The 9,206-nt window shown below is 35.0% G+C and overlaps 1 long non-coding RNA gene across 2 annotated transcripts; it reads right to left on the reverse strand.

The window, feature by feature from the left end:
- Positions 1 to 6,565: 6,565 nt before the first annotated feature.
- Positions 6,566 to 8,522, reverse strand: LOC116019897. 2 transcript variants are annotated; one of them, XR_004098777.1, is made up of 2 exons: positions 8,082 to 8,522; positions 6,566 to 7,897 (listed from the first exon to the last, which is right to left on the reverse strand). It is a non-coding gene; the product is annotated as an uncharacterized LOC116019897 (long non-coding RNA). The 2 variants fall into 2 exon arrangements; XR_004098780.1 differs by having other exon boundaries at positions 6,566 to 7,905.
- Between the last annotated feature and the right edge of the window lie 684 nt (positions 8,523 to 9,206).

The raw sequence follows: 9,206 nt of genomic DNA on the forward strand, positions 1-9,206 counted from the left end.
TTATTATGATAGAATAATATTAATTATAATTGGTTATAATTCGTTATTAGTAATTACGGTAATTATTATGATAGAAATATTTCACAATAATATTTTACACAATCAATTAAAAATGGAATGGAAATTAGGTAAATTGGAAAAGGAAAAGAATATTAATAATTGATTGAAAATTAAAAATAGAAAAGAGAACGAAAATTATGTCAATTGGAAAGGAAATGAATATTAATAATTGACTGGAAATAAAAAAAATATCCATAATTAATTAAAACGAAAAAGGAAATGGTCAAATAATTGCATTTTAATTTTTCACAATAATATTACACAGTAGAATAAATCAAATCACAATTAAATCGTGAATCTTTCACAATTTTAAACAATGGAATGGAAATTAAAATGAAACGGAAATATTTCAATAATAATATTCTACATCATCAATAGTAAAAGTAAATTAAAAATGGAAAGGAAATATTTCAATAATAATAGTCTACATCATCAATAGTAAAGACATATTTTAAATTTTAAACAATAGTAAAGGTAAATTAAAAATGGAATGAAAATATTTCAATAATAATATTCTACATCATTAATTATTAGGTAAAAATATCAGTGCATCTATTATTCCAATTGACTGAAAATAAAAAAGAACAATCGACTGAAAATGAATCTGATATTACTAATTCACTGAATATATAAAAAGAAATGAATATTAATAATTGACTGCAAATAAAAAATATCCATAATTGATTAAAATGAAAATGGAAATGGTCAGATCATTGCATTTTAATTAAAAAAGGAATGGAAATATTTCAATAACAATATTCTATCTCTTCTCCCAAAGGGTTGAATCCCCAACCCCAAAGGGCCCCCACGCCCCGGCCTGACAAAGCTTCTAGGAGGATGTAAAATAATATTCTACATCATCAATAATAAAGGCATATTTTATACAATATTAAAGGTAAATTAAAAAAGGAATGGAAATTAAAAATGAAACGGAAATATTTCAATAATAATATTCTACATCATCAATTAAAAATGGAACAGAAATTAGATAAAAATATCACTACATCTAATATTTTAATTGACTGAAAAAAAAAGAATAATTGGCTGAAAATGAATCTGATATTACTAATTTGTGGAATATATAAAAGGATCACTAATTGACTGATATTCTATCATTATATATTTTCTATTGTTCTCTACAATTTCTCATCTTTCTCTTTATTGCTTAGTAATGGAGTCAAATTATGCCTCTGCCTCCGACCTATCCCTCAGGACAAAGAAAAGCTCTATAAGGCTCCGGTTGATGCGTTCTTATTTGGCCAAGGAATATCAATGTGTTGCCATCAACCAACAAACACTGGCATGCTTATTTCATGACTCCACGGTACATATTGCATTTATACACTTTTTTTATAGCATTGAATTTTTGTGATGTTGGATTAATATTATTCTATAATAATAATTAATATTATTAATATTTAATAATAATAATAATATTATTATTATTATTATAATTACCATATTAATTACTAAAATACCCCTACATTTGGGCGGGAAAATTCTAGAGGAGGATAATGCTTTTATATATAGTATAGATTTGAATGTTATTATTTTGTGGGAGTGCTATCAAATTGAATGAAGAGATCAACTAATTACGGATTTACAATTTACAAACGGATCTGATCAAAGGAAAGAAAACTCATTTTGATTTAAAAATTGTTTTTTAAATATTTTTATCTAGAAGACATTTTCTATATCTCTTCTATGTTTGAGTCTCTTTTCGATTTCTTTTCAAGTGGTGTCAAATGAGCAGATAACTAGGGGTGTGTTTGGTTAGAGACTTTTTGCACCTTACTATGATTTTAATATTCATTACCATGTTTGTTTGTCTACTTTTGGTTTCCTACTATTGGAATAAAATCTATACTACTAATAAAAACAAAATCTACTTTTGCAACTTTCCGCCCAAACACTTTAATAATAATAAGGTTTAATAATTTAGATTAAAATTACAGTACATATACTTTCATATTCGTAATACAATTTTACTTATTAATAATAAATTGAAATTACAGTATAAATATTGTCCTAACCTTAATACAATTGTACATGAAAGGTGCCATCTTCAATCTTCAAATTACAATACATATACTTTCCTATCCGTAATACAATTCTAAGTGAAATTTTAAAATAAATATTTTCATAACATTAATACAATTGTACATGAAACATGAAATCTATAATAATAATTGAAATTAATGCCTAAGCCACTTAGCGTTTTTAGATGTGAGCTTGACTTTTGAACATAGTTCAACAGAATCACTCTAATCGTTTAACCAACTAATCGACTCTAAGAACAATTTTACGAACTAGATCAGTTTGTAGTTCAGAGACCTAATTGTCAGAATTGAAACATGCACAAGAAGCAGTAAAGACACAAGCAATTTGGTAACCCAGTTCGGAAACACCGTTCCTACATCTGGGGGGCTTCACTCTGGTTGCTCAACTCTTCATTGAGCCATTTTTGTATGGATGTAAAAGGAAATCAGAACAGAGCTTATGTGTCTTGTGGTAAGGATGACAATGGCGGAGAGATAAAGTAGTAGAGAGAGAGGGCGAGATTTAGGAGATATTTTGTTACCACATTTTGCAACTAATTTCTGAAGTGTATAAAGGATGCGGATAGGGCGAGTTCTTCGGGTCACTTTGGGTAACGTGACAGTCGTGGGAGACGTGCCTTTGATTGATGGTTGTCTTTTTCGTATTTAATGCTCAGGCAGCTTGTTAGGCGGGCAGTACATTTCCTTAATCATTTTAGCTTAAAGGATAGACTTTAACAATTACAGCATTTATCACATATTTATGAACAATTATATGCAACTTCATAATTTAATTCAAGAGAAATCAAACAATTAGTGTACCATACTCTGAACTAGTTCTGAGATATAGTACACATACCAAGTTCATGTTTTAATTGATTGAACTTGACTATGTCAAGGGGTTTTGTGAATATGTCTGTCAATTGCTTGTCAGTTGGAATATAGTGCAGGACAATTTCTCCATCCTCTACAAGTTCTCTGATGAAGTGGTGGCGTATGTCAATGTGCTTAGTTCGGGAGTGTTGTACAGGACTCTTTGAAATGTTGATTGCACTTGTATTATCACAGTGAAGATCTACACTTCTGAACTTGATACCATAGTTGTTTAGAATTTGTTTCATCCATAGTAGTTGAGTGCAACAACTCCCCGCAACAATATATTCAGCTTCGGCAGTTGATAATGAGATTGAATTATGTTTCTTGCTAAACCATGAGACCAAAATTTTGCCTATAAAGAAACAACTTCCAGAAGTGCTTTTTCTGTCTTCGACATTTCCTGCCCAATCAGCATCACTATACCCAAGTAGTTCAGATCCTGTGTCACGAGAGTACCACAACCCATGATTTGTTGTGCCTTTGACATATTTGATAATTCTTTTCACGGCATTTAAGTGCGTCTCTCTAGGATCAGTTTGAAATCGTGCACATAATCCTACGCTGAACATTATGTCTGGTCTACTTGCGGTTAGATAAAGAAGACTTCCAATCATACTTCTATATAGTTTGCCATCTACTTGTTTTGAGGCAGTGTCTCTGGAAAGCTTTACTGTGGTAGATAGTGGAGTTCTTGCTTCCTTTGCTCCTTCTAACTCGAATCTTTTTACCAAGTTGTGAGCATACTTGGTTTGTGAGAGAAATAGCCCAGTTTCCATTTATTTTACTTGTAATCCCAAGAAGCAAGTTAGATCACCAATCACGCTCATCTCGAATTCTTGTTCCATGACTGTGACAAATTGCTTCGCACTTGTTCGGGACGTAGATCTACAAGGCAAGCGACATACACGTCTTTGACTTCACTTCCAACTTCTCCACCATAGCTTGTAATATCTTGATCTCATGATTCATGGCTTCAACTTTGGCATCACTTGCAACATTTTCCTTCACCTCATACATGCCATCGCGGTTGTCCCTCTTATTGTACCAAAAAGATGTGTTTGAAGATATTCATTCTATTAGCTCCTCCGCGTCAGATGGTGATGAGGATACGAAAACGCCACGGGATGAGGAATCCAATAACATTTTCCCTTCATCCGTGGGGCCTCCGTAGAAGGAACTTATCACGTCCCACAGATGTAGCAAATCCGGTGGGCATTGCCTTTTGAGTGTTTTGAACCTTCGCCACACCTCATAAGACTCTCAACTGGACTTTGTTTGAACTCTTGCACCTATTTGCGCACCTTCATGGTCTTAGTGAGTGGAAAGAATTCGTTCATGAATTCTTTGTGGAGTTGAGGTCATGACCGGAAGTGATGATCATCTTGGCTATCAAGCCATCTTTATGCTTTCCCTATTACAGAAAATGGAAAGAGTTTCAATCAAATCACTTCATCAGACACGCCCTCTTGCTTGAACATCCCACATGCCCGGATGAATCTAGTGATGTGGATATGGGGATCTTCGAAAGGCAAGCCACCTGGACTATTTTGCACCAAGTTGAGCATTGAAGGGTGGATGTGGATGTTGAGGTTTTCCAATGGTGGGACATAGATGGAGTTATGCATGCTAAAGTCCGGAGTCATGTACTCTGCAATTGACCGTCCCCTTTGCTCATTGGAGGCATCAAAGAACTCTTATACCCAGATGGGATCCAGATGCCCTCCAATCTCCACTTGTGGCTCCTCTTTAATAGTTGGCTCAAGATGGATTTAGGGTCTCCCTTGAGGTCTATCTCCGGGTGGGTAGTTATGTATATGGGGTGGTGTGTGTGGAGGAATCCCCCTTTTATGGGATCCTCCCCTACTTGCGCTTGAAGAAGCTATCTCTTCCCTTTCTTGTTGGTGTGTAGTTTTCCTCCTTGTTGCACGGTTGATTTCTATATTAAGAAGGAGTAGGCCTTGGTTGCCTCTTGCCCTCGTGTGCATTCACCCTACAAAAATTGAAAGAAAGCAGCGTTTCTTCCCCGAACTAGAAGTAGTTCTCAAGGGAGGTTAGTAGCAAACAAAATAAAAACAAAAAGTGATGTGGAATCAAACAATGAAAATATTCCAAAAAAAGAAAGCAAATCAACAATAACTGATTGCCTTCCCCGGCAACGGCGCCATTTGATTTTACGCTTTTGGTGTGGGCATTTTATATCAAAGATTGTTGGGGCTAACCCCGGGTTATGTTGATCTCAAGGGAAGACAAATTGGAAATGTTGACAAGCTTTCAATTAATGAAATAGGTTGCATGATTCTCACACGCTATGCCACAAAGAATCAAAGAATGAATGAATGATTGTTGTAGTATACAAATGCAAAGAATATTCTTTGAATTCCAATAAAAAAAAACCTAGGAAATGAATTGCTAGTGAGCCATGATGCATTATAGTGTACTTATGGTTTAGGAAGATTGCATTGCAAAGATGGCTGTTCTCGGGAGGTTTTGCCTATACCGTTCTCCTTCAGGTCTACTAGGTTTGCCTTAGATTTGGAGTACATTTTAGGTAACCAAAGAGCTAAGGGACATTTTCACAAACACATAGCCTACACCACCTATCCTACTCATACCTTTCGGTCTAGAAGTAAGAAATCATTGTTGATTGGAGCTACATCAACACTATCAATTTCTTGCTTAACATTGATGCCTTTGAGTTTATCGAGGCAAACCCCACTCCAACATTATAAGAGATAGTCACCCTCAAAGAAGCATACAATTCACCAGCAAATGACAAGATCAATCCATCCATTCAATGCAATTCAATCTCCAAATTGAGAATTAAAGAACTACACTAGCATCATGTCTCACTTCACAATTCAAATCCTATAAAAGGAATTATCTACTCATGCTTGAAATTGAAACAAGATTAACCTAATTTCACCAATTGAGAAAAGCAATTGAAATGTAAATGAGTTTTTTCCACTTTTGGTCTAATGACTTTAGTGTTTTCGTCAATTTAGGTACATGACTTTCATTTTGCCACTTTTAGTCCTTGACTTTAATTTTTTTGCCACTTTTAGTCATTGACTTTGATTTTTTTCCACTTTTAGTCCTTTCGGTCATCCGAGCGACAACTTTTAATCGAAATCAACAAATTGTTGTGCCATTAAGGGTAAATAACGTTTAATGTATTTAGAGATTTATCAATAGACAATTTTACACTTAATGACACAACATTTTATTGATTCCAATTAAAAGTTGTTGCTTAAAAAGCGAAGCAGAACAAGCAAATAACGTTTCTTTTTCCTATTTTTTATCTGATTTTATTTATAAATATATTTAGAACTTTATCAAAATACACTTTTACCCTTAATGGCATAACAATTTGTTGATTTCGATTAAAAGTTGTCGCTCGGATGGCCGAAAGGACTAAAAGTGGAAAAAAATCAAAGTCAAGGACTAAAAGTGGCAAAAAAATTAAAGTCACGGACTAAAAGTGGCAAAATGAAAGTCTTGTACCTAAATTGACGGAAACACTAAAGTCATAGGACCAAAAGTGGAAAAAACTCAAATGTAAATCAAGCTAGAAATTAGAGATTACCTAAGAATTTGCAAGCAAAATCAAAAATAATTGACTTCAAAATGTTGATCTTCACTATAAGAGTAAAGTGTGTTCTTCTACAATTTCTCTTTCTACAATCTGAAAATTATCTAAAACTGAAGCTAACCTCCAAAAAAATATCTAATCTAGGCCTTTAAATAGCTTATCTCCATTTACACATTTTAATTCTCGCGCCCAGAAGCTTTACACGAGCCCGTCCACGAGCGTGGATCACTCGTGGACTTTCCACTTATCCAACCACGCCACCTTCCAGCTCGTGGGCTGGTGGTGTGAGACTTTTTGTTCCATTCCCACGAGCTGTCCACGGTTGTGGGCTACTCGTGGAGCCTTCCCTTCAACTTCATCTCTTGGTTGTTTCTTTGTCAAGTCCATATGCTTTCTTCCTCAAGCTCCAAAACCTTCAAAACCTTTCAAAGTGCACAAATTGGTAGAGCTTTGCAAAGATTAGCACATTAGAGCATATTGCACCATAAATTAACCACAAAAGGATACCAAATAACACAATTTCACCCCCTTATTAGACCCTCAACCTAGGTATCTTTGGCACCTATCATTGGTCTGATGCTGTGAATCAAAGGATTGAGGGCTAATAAACTTCACCATAGGGTTCAAGACCACCAACTCCAAATTGCTTGACTAACACACCACTCTCGTGATCCAATGCTAGGCCATTTTAGTAAACAGGGTTGTCACAATCTCGTGACGCTACCAATCCCTCTCATAAGTGAACCTGAAGGTCGTGGGATATAGTCTAAAGAATAATGGCGGCTGAGGGATGAGTCTAGGGGTGTGATGGTCCTTGGGCTCCTTGTCCATTCGGTTGCCAAAATTCCATACTAGACAAGTGTTGACAAGGATGAGCACAAACTCATCAGCACCAACACACAAAACAGCTTACTAGAACAAGATCCTTAGGTTGGGTTTCAAACCCTTGAATGCAATAAATATCAAATAGGGATCAACACAACAAACACCATTGTCCAACCCCTAAGCTACTCTACTCACTCATAATAGAAGGACTAAACACAAGAATATTCATCAATAACATCAACCACCAATGTATTAAGCAATTAAAGATGGAAAATAACTTTTAACAAACAAGAATCCAAAGGATAAACACAATAACAAAGTAATTTAAGCTAAAGCAATCCAAATATTCAAAGGTAACAATATATAATAATAAAATAGCTAAAGAAGATAGAAAATACCCTAAATTGCAAATTCCCTATTGCTAAAGTACTCTCGTGGCGACTCTACTTTATTAAACTGTCATGGAGTACACATCTGAAACATCCCCAACATCCCAGGAATACTTGCACTGTAAATCTAAAGCATATTACTTAACTAATAAATCTAAAGCATATATATTATAATATATAATCTATAATCTATACACTGTAATATATAAAATAGGTAAAACATATATACATTATTCACTAGCCCAAAAAATCAGAAATTAAAAAAAAAAAATAGTTAAATTCAATGTATTAATTTTTTCTTACTTGAATACTTGGTGGTCGGCGGTGTGCTGTGTGCGTTGGTGGTGCGAGGTCGCGACGGAGCAAGTAGTGCGAGGTCGCGGCGAGGCTGGGGGTACAACGTTGCGACGGTAGTCACAAAGCGATAGAGGCAGAGCGATTGGGAGGTTGTCTCCTAGGCACGGAGACGGCGAAGGCTACGTCGTCTGGAGCTACGCCGACTAGAGCTTCACTGTCTGGGCGTGGGCAGGCGACAACGTCGACGGCGTTGGCAGACTGCGGCGGCGAAGTGGGCAGATGGCAAGAATGGCAGCGTCGACTTTAGAAGAGGAGAAGGAGAGGCGCGTGTCTGAATGGAATTAGAAGATTAGGGAATAGGGTTATGTTATTTCACTTAATTCATATTGCGACGGAATTAATTCGGTCGCAAAGTTTACTTAATTAAAAAATGTTTTATTTCACGACCGATAAAAAATTGGTCTCAATTTTCATCGCCATTTAGCAATGAAATATAATTCTGTCGCTTTTTCCGTTGCTAATAGACGACGTAACTTAAATTTGTCACAAATTCGGTCGTGAATATTTTGCCGCCAAAATTTCATGGGTTTTATTTTCTCTATGCGCCAAAAATCGCTCCGGAATTAGTTTCCGTCGCGAATTCGCAACCGAACATATTCTGTTGCAATATCCATCGCTATATTGCTACAAATTAGTATCCGTCGCAATTCGCGAAATTTCTCGTATGATAGAAATTTCTACAATATCAATATATATATATATATATATAAAATGACTAACTTGAAAATTAAGGAAACTTACTTGGCAAATAACATCACTAACAAATTAATTATTTAAAATATTAAGTATACTTAAATATTCCTTATTGTTATATCTTATTTCTTTTGTTATTAATACGAACTAGATATTGTCCCGTGCGATGCATGGTCCAAACTTATATAATTAAATATAAAGTATTGTTATAACATTTATAATAAAAGAATGAGAATTGGATGTTGTGTATCCATTACTGCCCCAGGGAGGATATAATGTGGTAGCTGATGCTTTAGCAAAGGTAGCGATCAACCATGTCTATGACTGGATTGAGTTTGTATGACCTCTAGTTCATATTTTGGGGGATCTTGTGAATGA

Source organism: Ipomoea triloba, chromosome 1 (assembly GCF_003576645.1).
Source record: "Ipomoea triloba cultivar NCNSP0323 chromosome 1, ASM357664v1".
NCBI lineage: Eukaryota > Viridiplantae > Streptophyta > Magnoliopsida > Solanales > Convolvulaceae > Ipomoea > Ipomoea triloba.